At 35.8% G+C, this 14,163-nt stretch overlaps 1 protein-coding gene across 4 annotated transcripts in view; it reads left to right on the top strand.

Annotated features, from left to right (window-relative positions):
- The first annotated feature begins 2,951 nt into the window (after positions 1-2,951).
- Positions 2,952-14,163, top strand: part of clocka (clock circadian regulator a) — a 29,717-nt gene continuing 18,505 nt past the window's right edge. The window contains exon 1 of one of the 4 annotated variants that reach the window (XM_016670779.1): positions 2,952-3,181. The gene's annotated coding sequence lies outside the window, so the exon portion shown is untranslated. The remainder of the gene's footprint in view (positions 3,182-14,163) is intronic. The other 3 variants (XM_007550672.2, XM_007550671.2, XM_007550675.2) reach the window with 3 other exon arrangements.

The following is a 14,163-nucleotide window of genomic DNA, read 5'->3' on the forward strand; positions in this document are numbered from 1 at the left end:
AAATACACAAAACTATACACTTTAGCATAAAAGTATCTTGCTTTTGAATCGTTTGGAGTCTCTTCTCCTTTAGCTAAATAGTTCATTGGTGTGTTTTAACATTATTTACACTTTGTAAGTTAAATACGCAGTTATTATTACCAGCAGTAGATGCCGCCATTGTTCCACTATCGATGTGTGTTATATTTACAATAAAAGATTGCTTATTGGTGAGATTGCCAACAGAGTTGTGCCTAAAATCATTCAACACCCTCTGCAAACTAAGTTTACTGACAATTTTCAAAAGTGTTCAGTTGTTTATTATTATAAGTATGAGTAATATTACACGGATTTTTATCCAAATTCAACTCTAAATGAGTACTGCAGTGGCTAAAATGATTCAAACGCCTTGAATGTAATTCTTCATAAATGACCACATGTATGAATCAGGATTGTTTTCAGACAATCAAGGACTTTGTTAGTTGCATTTGGGGAATGTCTTTAAAATTACTCTTTGAAAAACCCAACAATCTGAATGCAAAGAAGGTTTGCCAGAAAATAACATCTTTAATGTTATTTAACAATTATTTCATTTTATAAATGACTAGTGTACACGCACACACTGTACGTGTACACACAGTGTGTGTACACGCATATTTTGCGTGTACACACACTGTACACGCAAAATATTAAATTCAGTTCAAATAAAAACAAACAGGAAGAAAAACGGTTACAGACACTTTTGATGTTAAATAACAGATAAAGCTTGCTAAAAACGTTAAACAATAATTTTATGGTTTTATTCTTCAAAATCTGAAATGAATGTTTTGTTGTTTTTTTGTTTGTTTGTTTGTTTGTTTGCTTTGGGGCCCGGGAAGTGATGGCGCCAATTGGCAGTTTGTATGTATGAGCTAAATACACTAATTCCACTGCGATGTGGTTGACATAACTATTGTTTTTTTTAGCCACAAAAATAGCATTGTTTTAGTCATTTCCTTTTTGGTGGATTATACTGGTTTGCCTTGGACGCCTGCAGTGAAGCAAACAAACCAGGATGTTAATAAAAGTTTAATAATTTATATTAAAAATTACGGAGCTGTGGTCACTGGACAATGCGGAAAAAAAAGGTTTTCTTGGGATCTACGCTGGGATCTACTTGCCAACTACTGCAAGTCCAGTTAGACAAATAATGTTCTGTAAGTTTTGTTTTGAGACAATCACAATGAATCATCTGTTCATTAAAGTGGACGTCACTTGTCATATTTTAACATTATTTCTAGTACTGTGACTATGGTGCAATTTAAAATACTTTTTTTGCAGTGAAAATAAGTACTTTCTGTTAGTCTTTTCAACTTAAACAACATATTTTGAAGTTCAATTAATATATTATATTTAGTATTTCTGCATTTTGTAAGGCTGAAATTTAGCACATGACTAAAAGAGTATCGTGCAGCATAGTGGAGCTAATATCTAAAAAAAGTCCATTAATATCTCTCTGAAAATGAAGAACTGGAATATACAGTACCTTGTAAAATTACCATGTGATCTTTAGGTCACATTATAACCATAAACTTGTTTTGTATACATGTATGTATTGTATTGTCAATGTGTTGTTTGAGGTTGTTATGTGAGAGACCATTACAAAGTAGTGTAAAATTTGCAGTAGAAGGGAAACAATAGTAGGGTTTAAAAATACTTTACAAAAAATCTGAAAAGTGTGGCCGGCATATTCCTAAATTTGCATGATAAGTAAATGTAATCCACATCTATGTGAATTATCTCAGTATGAAACTGTTCTGTAAAGGCTTCAGAGATATTGGACATTGGTGAAAACATGACCATGAACAAGAACCACAACATGTCAGAATAAAGTGTAAAGCAGAGTTAGGCTGTAAAACCATGTCCCTACAATTGCACAATCCTCCATTTGAAAGTAGGAAGAGCACAAGAAAAAAAAAAAGACCCATCAAAACTTGGTGGTGCACTTAAACTGACAGCCTTGGCAAGAAACGCATTAATGACAGACACAGACAAGTCGCTGCAAAGTTTCATCGCTCAGGTGGAAGGATCTGTTGACATGACTTTTATGGGAAAGTACCAAAATTCTTGACCTACTAAGAAACATAGCCAAAAGAATTTACCACCTCTGTGGTTTGCCACAAAAGGAATACAGAAACAAGTGGGAAACGGTGCTACAGTCATGATACTAAAATAGAACTTTTTAAGCTATGAAATACTGTTTTGCAGACATCTTGTCTGAACGCACTGAGTCATGGTGGCGGCAGCATAATTAAACATTTAGTTGTTTTTTTCTCTCCAAGATTCTTGCTGTAAGTCTAAGTATTATTAAAAATACATCTTTACATACATATAAAACAATTCTAAGTAAGGAAAGAGTCACGTCGTCCTCAACTCTTAACGAGAAAAACATAAAGTGAAGCTTTTAAGATGGAATATTTCACAAGTTTTAAAGGAGAATAAATAAATTATAGTGGCTTATTTTTTCCTTTGGTTTCTAAAACCTTCTAAAAAAAATTGAAATAGCGCCATATTCCCTATCCACTTAAATATGGTGGTCAAACAGAGTACTGCGACTCCCCTCGCTTTGTCTGTTGCCATGGTGATGGTACCACGCTGAAGATGGGGAAACACTAAAAATATAATAGTTTAATTGCCAAGACACCTACAGACTCTAACCTACTTTGTTAAAGTTAAATGTATTATTAGAACCTTACATATATCCAGAAATAACAGAATCTACACGCAGTATGATAAAATATCTACTTTGTGCATTTTCGTCTGCTGCAGAAATTTTTCACTGTGAATGGCGATGAGAAGGAAGGAGAGAGAAGGAAAGAAAGAGAAAAAAGTAATAAAGAAAAAGAGACAAGAAAGAGAAATTAGCGAAATAATTTTTAATTGTCTACAAACGGTTTCATTCAAAATCTCTGAATTACAACTGATGTTGAACAGTGCATTATGCTAAGTGACGAAGGTGTAAGCAGTTTAATTAAAAGTGCGTGTGCAGTGTGCCGGTGTTCGCAGAGGCGTGTGTGTGTTTTCTGGAGAACAGCGGCAGCCGGCAGGCCGTTTTGGCTCCAGTTCCAACTCCAGTCAGTCTGCCTCCTCAGTCTGCGCAGTCAACCGCCAGCAGCGCCACTGGGTGCAGGAATATCCCGATGAAAGACCGGACTCCACGGAGGTAAGTGTCTCCGTTTTATCAACAAAGCTGCTCCAGGACCGCCGCATCTATATCGACGGGCTCCACGTCCACTTTTAGCAAGCTTGAGCGGACTAAAAAGAGAGAGTCCAGCTTGTTCCCGTTTAGAAGCGGAGACCGGCTGAAGGCCCAGTGACCCACATTCTTATCTAATGCTGCATGTTAGCCAGCTAGCATCGACTAACACTGGGTTAACTGGCATACAGCTCCTTTTGGCGTACGAGTTAAATTCAAGCAATATATTTCATGTTAAAGTTACTCGCCGCTTGTAAAAATGTCTCTTTCACTATTTTACTTCAATATTTTGTACTTGTGAGTGCCATTTATCGCAGTGTTAAACTATGGAGCTATTGTTTTGTTGCTGTAAATGTCGTTAGCCGGTAAGCTAGGTGGCGACAGCAGCCTTCCAGCAGTCTCTTCCCGGTTTTGCCGGCCGGCTTCAGGACATGGACGGATACTTTATCGGAAACTTTCATGCAGACCAGGCTTCAGTTAGCTCTCCGACTACATAACCAGCAGTCCAGTTTAATATTAATATTTGGCAAGCCCGTTTCCCTTCACGTTAATTACAGCTGCTTTGTTTTCTTTGCACCTAAAAGTCATAGGTTTTTCCAACAGACAGTAAATGATCACATTACTTCAGACGCCAAAGCTATTTAACCTGTCAACGCAGCTGTTTCTTGTATGGTCCTTGATTTCCTTGATTTTAAAGATCCCCTGCTAATGAATGGGGGTATCCACGGCCGGTCCAAAACTATCTGGGGCCCCAAACAGGAGGGGACTTTCAACTACCATCAATTACCTCCACATTACTAACATCCCCTTCATGTTACCCGTGTTAAAAGTTTATATGTCGAGCATAATTACTTTCATTTACAACTGAAAACTAATTGCTTGAATCTATTGGAAAGTGCACTATTTCAATACTAAAAATCAGAATAACACCTTACTCAACAAATGACTCAAAACAAAAATGTCCACCAGTCTCTAAATGCATCAGTTGTGTTAATATACTTTAATTTATTTTTTGAGAACAATTAAAAGGTTACTGACAGATTGCTTTAATCAAGAAGTTCCCCATGCTGGTCCTCAGGTCCCGTTGTCCTTCATGTTTTAGACACTTTTTGCTCCAGCACACCTGAGTCTAATAACTTCATTACCACCTCCACATGTTATGAAGTCCTGCAGAAGCCTATTAATCCCCCATTCATTTAAGTCAGGTGTGCGACAGCTTGGAAACATCTGAAACATACAGAATAGTGGCTCCTGAAGACCAAGATTGAGAATCACTGGTTAAGCCATAAATGTGGTTAATCTTGCAATTCCCTCCTTTTTTTTCTGTTGAATTCAAAACTCCATCAGAGAGCCTATAACATATATTACAAATATTTTATTTGTTGTATCCCTTAAAAGAAAAAAGGCAAAGTGGCTTAAAATCTAAATGAAAAAAGAAGGCTACCAGCCTGGAGCAGACTAATTGGTGGACGTATTAAATACTTACCCACTTAGAGAAATTGTTGTTTAAAAAAATGATCACATGACTTGTTTTAATTACCACTGATGTGTCACTGTCATAAAAACATTTCAAACCTTAATGCAAGTGCTTTGTTTGCTTATATGTTGGGCCAGTACAGATTAAAAATTTAAAAATGGGAGTAGAGAGAAATGACTGTCTTTTTATGTAGAGTACTTTCAAATAAAGTATTAACCTTTAGAATATTGTTATAAATTGAGTTTGTGAATAAGATATGCCAGCTAGACTTTTAGTTTAACCATTCTAGTCTTTCCTGTCTTGTATGCCCTGAAACTCTGAGAGGAATTTGTAGTGTGACAAGTACTTTACCTGCAGAGAGATCTCTTTCACACGAAAGGGATTGTTTGTGTCAGGCTGACCTTTTTCTGAAAACTAAGGGAATCTTCTTGATCTCCAAGACATAACAAGTCTGGCTTAATAACTTTGTCAGCACTTATTTCTTCTCTGTCGAAGAAAACAAGGGGGAGGGCTCTTTTGCTTCTATGTCAGCAATCCAGTGGTGAAAGAAGCTGTTTAAATAAATTAATACAATTTTATTTAAATCTGCCATGTTGTGTGTAGTGTCTCTTTAACTTCCTAATTTTTGACACCATTTAAGCAGTGTAGATAAATTTTTCAGTTTCACTCTTACAAAGTGGGTTAATATTTTCTCTAAAATGTGGTATAGTTCAATATAAAATCACAAATATGTTTGGATCATTACTTCCAACAATGGACATTTAGAGAAAAAAAAAGCTTTTGTATCTTGACACTGAGGAGTTATTAATAGAAACAAGCTTACTACAATGTTGGCAAAGGTCATTTTATTTTCTCTTTCTTTTTCAACTGAGCAAATTTCTGTATCTCGTCAAGTAAACACTTCATTTAATGAAACCATTTCTGGACTGTTGTGTTTCAACATTACTTTTTCACATTTTCAAGTAATACTTTGTTCTGTTTAAAAAAGAAACGCGAGCTACAATAGTAAAAGTTTATTTCAAGTCTTAGGAGCCCCTGTGATTAAGCACCTAAAGGAATAATATAAATGTTCAGGGTTTCCCCCAGTGTTTTATACCAGGCTGTACTTGTGCCCCCACCAGGCTAATCATTGCCTATTTACTTAAGCATTATTAAAATGTTTGTATTTTTTAAGACTTTATTATTGGTGTCCAGGTGTTAATCTTTCAATCTTTCAATAGCACATAATTATCAAGTGAAATTTTCAAATTTCCTGTCAACTTTAAATGTTTTTTAACTCAAAAACACGACGGACCGCTGGATGAATCACTGTCCTGTCATCCAACCACCAGGCTTAGCAAGTTTCCTGGGGGAAACCTTGCAAAGTTTGGAAGCAGATTAGCTTTGAATGCTCCAGCACATGTGTTCTTCACACACGTGTGTGAATAACATCAGATGCTTCTGCATTTGCACTGCTGCAAAGGCCTCAAGATGACCCAGATGTTTTGGTTCTGATTCAGTAATACTTCTACCCCTGCTCTGGTATATATAGCCCTTGAATAAAACTGACTACAATACTCTGTCATGAGATGAAGGAGTTGGCTAATAAACAAAATCCCACTGAATTGTGCTGCTGCTTGCAGGATGTGCTGTTGTGGAAGGAGTTTATTTCCAGAGACCCTTAGCCTGAGCTAATTAAGCTGTTTGAACTGCAATCCGTCAAGCGCTTGTGACAGAGTTGCTCTTCATCCATGTTTCATTGTGTTCTATTTTTGCTCCACAATCTGTCGTCACGAAATTGATGAATATGAATCCCAGAGCGACGTTGCCTGAGTCACCAGAGCTCCAAATGTTTTGTCGTGAAATGAAGCAGGAAAATGGATCGGTGTTCTGTGTGTTCGCACATTATGCTGAAATAATGCGGACAATCGTGTTTAACTAGTATCGCCTCTCCGTTTCAGCTGTTGACAAGTTTTGCTTTTGCTATCCTCTCATAAAGTTCAGACGAAGGCAGTTTCAATACTTTAATGTAAGCCTGTCGTAATAAATAAAAATGAGCATAATCATTTACTTTCTGATGATTAATACATATGTTGAAGGGCAATTTTTATTCATAATTTTGGTTGTTATTTATATATATATATTTAAAATATCTTCCAGTTCCAGTATTAAGTGTTCTGTACAGAATTAAAGTTTATTTGTTTTTGAGATACATTATTATAATTATGTCATTATTATCAATAGATTACTTGAAAATAATCTAAAAACACACACTTTCCATTACAACAATAAATGTGTCATCCATCAAAATTTATTGTGACATGTCTACCTTTAAAGTATGTCAGAGTTTATCATTTATGCTTCAGGGTCACATGACCTGCTTTAGAGCTGAATCATAAATCAATATCTTTCTGAAATAATACAAAGTGCCTTTTAGAATAAAGTTTTAATGCCAGAAGCGAAACTGACTTAAAAAGCATTAGCTGCACTTTATGACAATGTTTTAGCAAAAGTCCACGGTGCACTGTGCTTTCTCTGTGTTATCGCTGCATTCATTCTAGCTAACAAAGTGAACTTGACCTTGAACTTTGAGGCGTGACACTGATAACAGAGCTTTTACATTGAACTTTATTCAAAATATTAATAAAAGGGCAGGAAAAAGTCAGCAGAGTTTTTGATAACGATGAATTTAAAAACAGACTTTTCCAGAGGTCGGATTGTGTGCGGACATTTTATTTATTTTTTTGACCCTTTACTTAATAGAAATTATTCCTCAGATGTCTATAATGCATCCCACTAAATGTCACCCTGATTGTGTCAATCCCAGTCAAGCTTTTGCTAACTTTTGCTCATATTGGTCAGATAGGTTTACGCAGCATTATTTATTTATTTATTTGCATTAATTTGTAGGATTTCTAGTCTAACTGAGAGATATTAAACTTGAAGAGTGAAGGACGCAGCCTTTTTGTGTTTACAGTAAACAACAATCACCTTTTGCCAGGGGTGAGTCAATTAAAAGGTCTTTACATTTAAAGTTATTTTCATTCAGGCAAGAAGTTTTTCTGATGAGAAATAAAATGTTGAAAAGTATGATTTTTAGGAAGAAAAAAAATAACATCAAAAATCCTTTTCATGATCAGTGGGAAAGCCGCTACTGACATCAAGCGCTTTTTATAATTCTCGATGAGCTTCCTGCACGGTTCCTCTGGTATTTATGACATCTCATCTTTTCCAATGAGCTCTTAAGTCTTTAAGGGTGGAATGCCTCTTTGCCATCACCCTAATCTTTAGCTTCCTTCATAAGATTTTCCTTCAAATTCAAGCCAGGACTTTGGACAATGTGTTTCTTTTACAGTTAGACGAAGTGGTTTGAATACTTGAGCTCAGCTGTCCCTGTTCAGAAGAGATTTGATTAATTTATTTCAGTCTTCCTATTTCAGATTGCCTGCTTACCTTTTACAAAATGCTTGGTATGGGGAAGTCTTCTTACTAGCTAAAACTTCAAGAGGAGCTGCTTTTAACAGCAATAATCGCTGTTAAAAAATACAACTTTCAGCTTGACTTAGCTGGCTGAAAACTCAAAAATCTTTTCTTGGTAATTTTTTTCTGCTATTATTAAGCCACACATATAACAGTGTTTTGGTGTTTGTGAAGAAGATTTAAAGTTGGCTGTTTTTAGTATAAGTGACGATGTTGCTAAAATAAAGTTGCATGAAGTGCAAAATATGTAAAAAGCTATTAAAATAAAGTTTCAGTCAGGATACTAAAAACAAAAGAGCTAGACTTCAGGTGGTGCTGGTCATTTCTGTCCTGCATATTTTATTCTTTTGCAGTTTTAGTTTGTGTGTGTGTCTTAAAGGTTCGTTGTATGGATGTTTCCTCGAGTTGGTGAAGAAGCTAGTTGATTTCACCAGACAACAGCAAGTTGTTCTGTTGTTTTGAGATTTAGGACTCCATCTGTCATGGGACATGCTGATTTAGGTAATCTAATATCAGGCTACACCTTCTGTAGGAAATACAAATTCGACCAAAGTGGAAATTTGCCACAAAACTGCAAAGTATGCATATTGCATGAGCAGTCTGGGTAAATATAGCAAGACCCAATAAACCAGCACACAATCATGTTTCAAAAAATAATGGCCTAAGTCATTTTTAATAAATAAATAAATAAAAATGAATTGTGCCGTTATTTTAGGAAGGTAATGACATGCGAACGTTTCCTAAGAGATCCACTGAGTCCACATACTGCTAAATAATTGGGCTAAAATGAAATATAGTTTGATTATTGTTGCAAAAATTAATTTGACCCGTTAAACATTCCAACTTTTTTTTTTTTACTGGAAACAATTACATTCTGACTATATTGATTAAATTTGAGTTAAAAAACATTTAAAGTTGACAGGAAATTAGAAAATATCACTTGATAAGTATGTGTTATTGAAAGATTGGAAGATTAACACCTGAACACCAACTATAAAGTCTTAAAAACGCAAAGATAAAAAAAAAGACTTAAATAAATAAGCAATGTTTAGCCTGGTGGGGGCAGAAGTAAAGCCTGGTGGCCCGCCAGGCTTATAATGCAATGGGAGAAACCCTGCAACAATATAAAAGCAATACAATACTAAGTTTAGAAAATACATGACTAGTTATATTAAAAGTCGTAATTTAAAAATCTAAATTTTGTTTTTCCTTATGTCTTTTAAAAAAGTTTCCACAGTGACAGCAACAAATCATTTAAAGTATGAATGATGTTGACTTTAAGACGGAACACTGTGTAACACTACATGTTCTCCTACTTTGAGCTGCACTCAATAAACGGGTGAGTGTGAGCGTGACCTGGAACGCTAATACACGGAGACTAATAAAATGTTACGTGCTTTGTGGGAAGCCACAGAGGAATATCTATTCACGCGGGGAAAGTAAAGACGAAGGTGTTTATTGGTTGAAAAGCTCCTCATGTTTACGGCGTACTGATTACTTCTCCGGTCGGGATCCGTCTGTGTTTGTCTGCTTTAGCTTGGTGTTTAAAAATAAGTTTTAGTCTGATTATAGTCTCATGTGGTCCTCAACCCGCAGTCATTATCGCCTCCCCCTCCCTGGAGCCTGTCATCTTTCTGAACCCCACTGACCCACTTGGCATCAGCGTAAGGCCCCTGGCGGAGGCCCCCGCTCCTTGGAGACGTGCAGCCAGCAGCAGTCGAGGGGCGTTCACCAGCCACCACTGCTGGCTCCTGAACCGTTCTTGTCTGTATGTTGCTGAGTCAAAACCCAAGACAAAGGCTGCTCTTGTATTTTGTGGAGGTGTGTGCAGTGAGTGTAAACACAGCTGGCTGCCCTGTGTTAACTCGTAGAATAGTGTCACAATTCAGCAGGACAGTGGGTAAAGTTGTGTATTTCTTTGCTCATAAAGCAAGAAAAAAAAAAAAAGAGCACTGTCAAAGTATTGGATGTATTCCCAAAGAGTCAGGGAATCACATCTTTAGTTATCTGGTTAAAATAGTGATATTTGGACTTATTGTAACATAACCACATTAGTAAAGTATTGTATTAGTAAAATGTTTTCATAATCGTGATTTCTCATTGTTAATTATCCAGGATAAACCCTAATACAACTGTTTGGTGGAAGATGTTTATCAGCACGTGTCAGGTTTTTGCGTTTTAGATGCTGGACTTTCACTGATAGTCCACAAAGCCCCGGGTCTCGGGTATCGTGGAGTGACATTGACCATACAGAGAACATATGAGTTCCTTCATATGCTACTTTAAAAACGCGTCTTTCTGTAAATTCAACTTTGAATGTAAAAACATTATTTTTTTTATTTTTATTTTTTTATTTTTGTCTAGGTTTAAATGTTCCACAATTGATTTAATTAAACATTTAAAGTAACACTTTAATACTGCTTCAGAAATGTTTCTTGACTATGAAACCAATGCATACTGTAAATAATTTACTAAATAAATTAGTTGGAAAGATGTAGCTACATAAAATGTCATGTATATTTGTGCGTTTGCTTTACAGAACAACATATTTATTTCACTATTTAATTATTCATAGTAATGTGTTCAATATCATTGTATCCATCAGGCTGCCTGGCAGAGTCAGTGACCAAAGCTAAAGTTGCTGTAGATTATTTGTCTGAAGTGAAGTTATTGTAAAGGTTTATTCAATCAGATGTTACTGACTATTTGACAAACCAATTGTTTGATAGTTAATTTCAATTTTCAAAATCATGAATTAATTTATTAAATCCTTAAATAACCAGTATACGTGACTTCAAATGTATGTTATAAATCTTCATCTATTTATAAATATGCATTTAATGAATTACTGTCGAATTCCAATAAGGTTTAAATTGAATTCCTTTATGTCCTGTTTAATTTTTGATGCACGTTAACAATTATTTAATGATTTCAAAGTTACCTTTTGGAATTACAGATTTTTTTTTCTGAATATTGGAATGACATGAAAGGCACATCTCAATAACCCTCAAATGCTGATTTGCAAACAAAAGTGAAAGCAATGTGGTGTTTTGGGAGAGAGCTGTTTTTGAATTTTGAAAACATTTCTCATCTGTTAAAGTTATTATAACTTCTTTATAATTTATGGCATTAACATTGACTCCACTCCCTCTTGCAGAGAAAGACACTTTGTAACAATATTGGTAAAAAATGATTTGTTTCTTCTAAAAGATGCAAAATGACTTGCTCCGTGTCCGAACAGAAGCATGTGTTTGCAGGACGTGTCCCAGTGTTTCACATATAGTGACTCAAGTCGGTGACAGAGTGGCGATCCCTGCTTTCTGTTCATGTTTTCATTGCATGACAGAGGGAGTATCAGCTGCGGAGGCATTCATCCAGGGTATTTTTACTCGGTTGCCGTGGTGTTGCCCGTTGGCACGGTTGCTGGGCCTGGGTGTGGTGCGATGCGTGACGAGAGGCACCATAGATCCACTTCAGTGACTCATATCCTCAGAGCTCTGCTGCCCTAAATCGGAGCAGGCTTGCACACACCCACATATGCGCAAACACACTTGAAGCATCCCACATCGCTCTATAAGCACAAAAAAAGAGAGATAAACCAGTCGTTGTGTTTCAGGGTGATGAATACTTTACATTTTTCTCTTTATCTTTGAATCACTTGATCGTCGATGTGTCATCAATCCGCACATCTTCATCACTTACCTGCTCCTGGTGAGGCTTCGAGGCACCAGGAAGTCCTTTTGTATGTCGTGCTGTTTTAACGACAGCACGCAATGCAGAATGCCTGAGGTACTCACAAGGTAATGTGTTGCACTTCTAAGGCTTTCGTGTTGACAGCGTGCCGGGATTTTTTTATTTATTTATTTATTTATTTAATTTTTTTGCTAAAAAGTAGAAGGTGTTGCCTGTGGAGCTGTAATTAAGTTAGTTCGGAGGAGGAAGAGAAGGAGGAGGAAAGTAGGTCAATGGGCCAGCAGGTCAGTGAATCACAGATGACGTCATGGTTATACAAGCCTTGCTCTCCTGGTTGCACAACACTCACTTGGCAGTGAAGATATTGCTGTGAAAATGTTTTAACATTCACTTAATTTTTTCTCATAATGCTGATTTTATATAATTTTCCCACATGTGGTATTTTCCTGAGTCCCCCCCTAATCTCTTGTGATCTATAATCTTGACTCTGTGGAGTTGAGAGCAAACAGCTGCCTGCTTTTGTTTGTCAGGAGAACCGAAGTTTATAAAAAGCTTTTACTACCACTCTTCACTTCTTGTTATAGTTCTACTGAAGTGTAGTTGGCCATTTGTGTTGACAAAGCAGTTATCCGAGATAAGACTATTGCGATCTGTGCCAGGAGTCATGGCGTGTGCAGTAAAATACCTCTGCATAGCTGAAGCTTGTGATTACGCACTCGTCTTCCCTTGTCACTTTTCTTTCTTTTACAGTGATCTGGAAAATTCCGTTGTAGATTTATTTTGTTAGTACTTAAATGTTTCAGATCATCAAACACGGTTTAATGTCACTTAATGGAAAAGGGAGGGAAAAAACAATCCCCTCTTGTTAATTCATAAATTCACTTTTTAAATTTCACTTTCAAATTTAAAACTGCAAGGGGGTGAAACAATTTTTGGTTTTATGAACTACTGCATGAAAACAAACATTTTAGTTTCTACTAAAGCCCGATAGAAAGTACTGTAGATGCTACATTTTATGTCCGTTTATTAATTCAGCCAATCAAAATTTATTTGAATGGAGGAAAAAATGTGTAAATTATTTGACTAGAAAAATAATGTTAAAAATCAGCTGGTATAACTTATCGTGACACATATCACAATTTAATCATAAATACCACAAAATACATTGCTCATTACTGTTTTCCTTTGTGTTTACTTACTCTCACTGATTCCTGAACAAAAACATTTTATAATTAAAAATTGTTGAACACTGTGAGAGTAAATTCAAGATCTTTTAAAATGTTTTTTTTTTTTTTTAAGCTAAAATAGTTCAAAAGTGGATTGTTGGGACTCTTCTGCAGCTCACTAATGTATAGTTATTAAAAATAATTTCTTTTAGCCATCGCCTCCTCGTGAGTCATGCACAGAATTAGCTCCTGCTATTAAAGCATTGCTCTGCAGATACAAACATTGAGTAACCTAATGGCCAGCAGTCTGGTTGATGTATGAGTCATACATGTTTTTATTTCTGTGTCATGTATGGCCTCCATAAACTCATGGCTGCACTCTTGGTAAACTTCTCTGTTTTCCACCAACTTTTAAGGACCAACGTCACATCTTCTGCTTCTATACAAGAATTGCAATAGATTGCTATTTTAGATTTAGAATTATTTTTGTATTCAACAAAGAATTATGTTTTTCATAGGACATGACTCTTGAAAAACGATTAAACAATTTTAAAAAATGATATTTTGTAAGTTTCTCTTTACACTTGAATTAAAAAAGTCATGTTAAGCATTTATATATCTGAATAATCAGCAGAAAACTCTTTACTGACATTACAGCAATCAAATGCTTTAAATAATTGCTGACCAATTATTTGGTCAGCAATTATTTGCTGACCAAATAATTGTCAGTAAATAATTATTTGCTAACCAATAATTAAGGCGAAACAGCCGGAAAACACACAAAACTATTCATATACACATTTAAAATACTTTCTCAATGCTTGATGTAAACGCAACATGCAGAAATCGACAGATTTTTAGATCTTCAGAAGGTCAAAGGTCAACCTAACATCCTGATTGACCTTTGAACAGGAAACCGCTGCTTCTGTCTTGTCAAACACAGCAGCAGCAGATTTATCTAAAGTGTTTCATACCAAGACCTACATTATGTTGCTTCTCATACTATTCCCGTATGACGAAGAGCTGTAAAGTAAAAGCACTGCTCAGTTGAAAATGATATATACATTTTTAATGCCATTTTTAATCAAATAGAAACTTTCCTCAACTTTATGCCTTACAAAAAATATCTTCCTCTATAAAAACTTGGATTGTTT

This window comes from Poecilia formosa, unplaced genomic scaffold (assembly GCF_000485575.1).
Source record: "Poecilia formosa unplaced genomic scaffold, Poecilia_formosa-5.1.2 Scaffold37, whole genome shotgun sequence".
NCBI lineage: Eukaryota > Metazoa > Chordata > Actinopteri > Cyprinodontiformes > Poeciliidae > Poecilia > Poecilia formosa.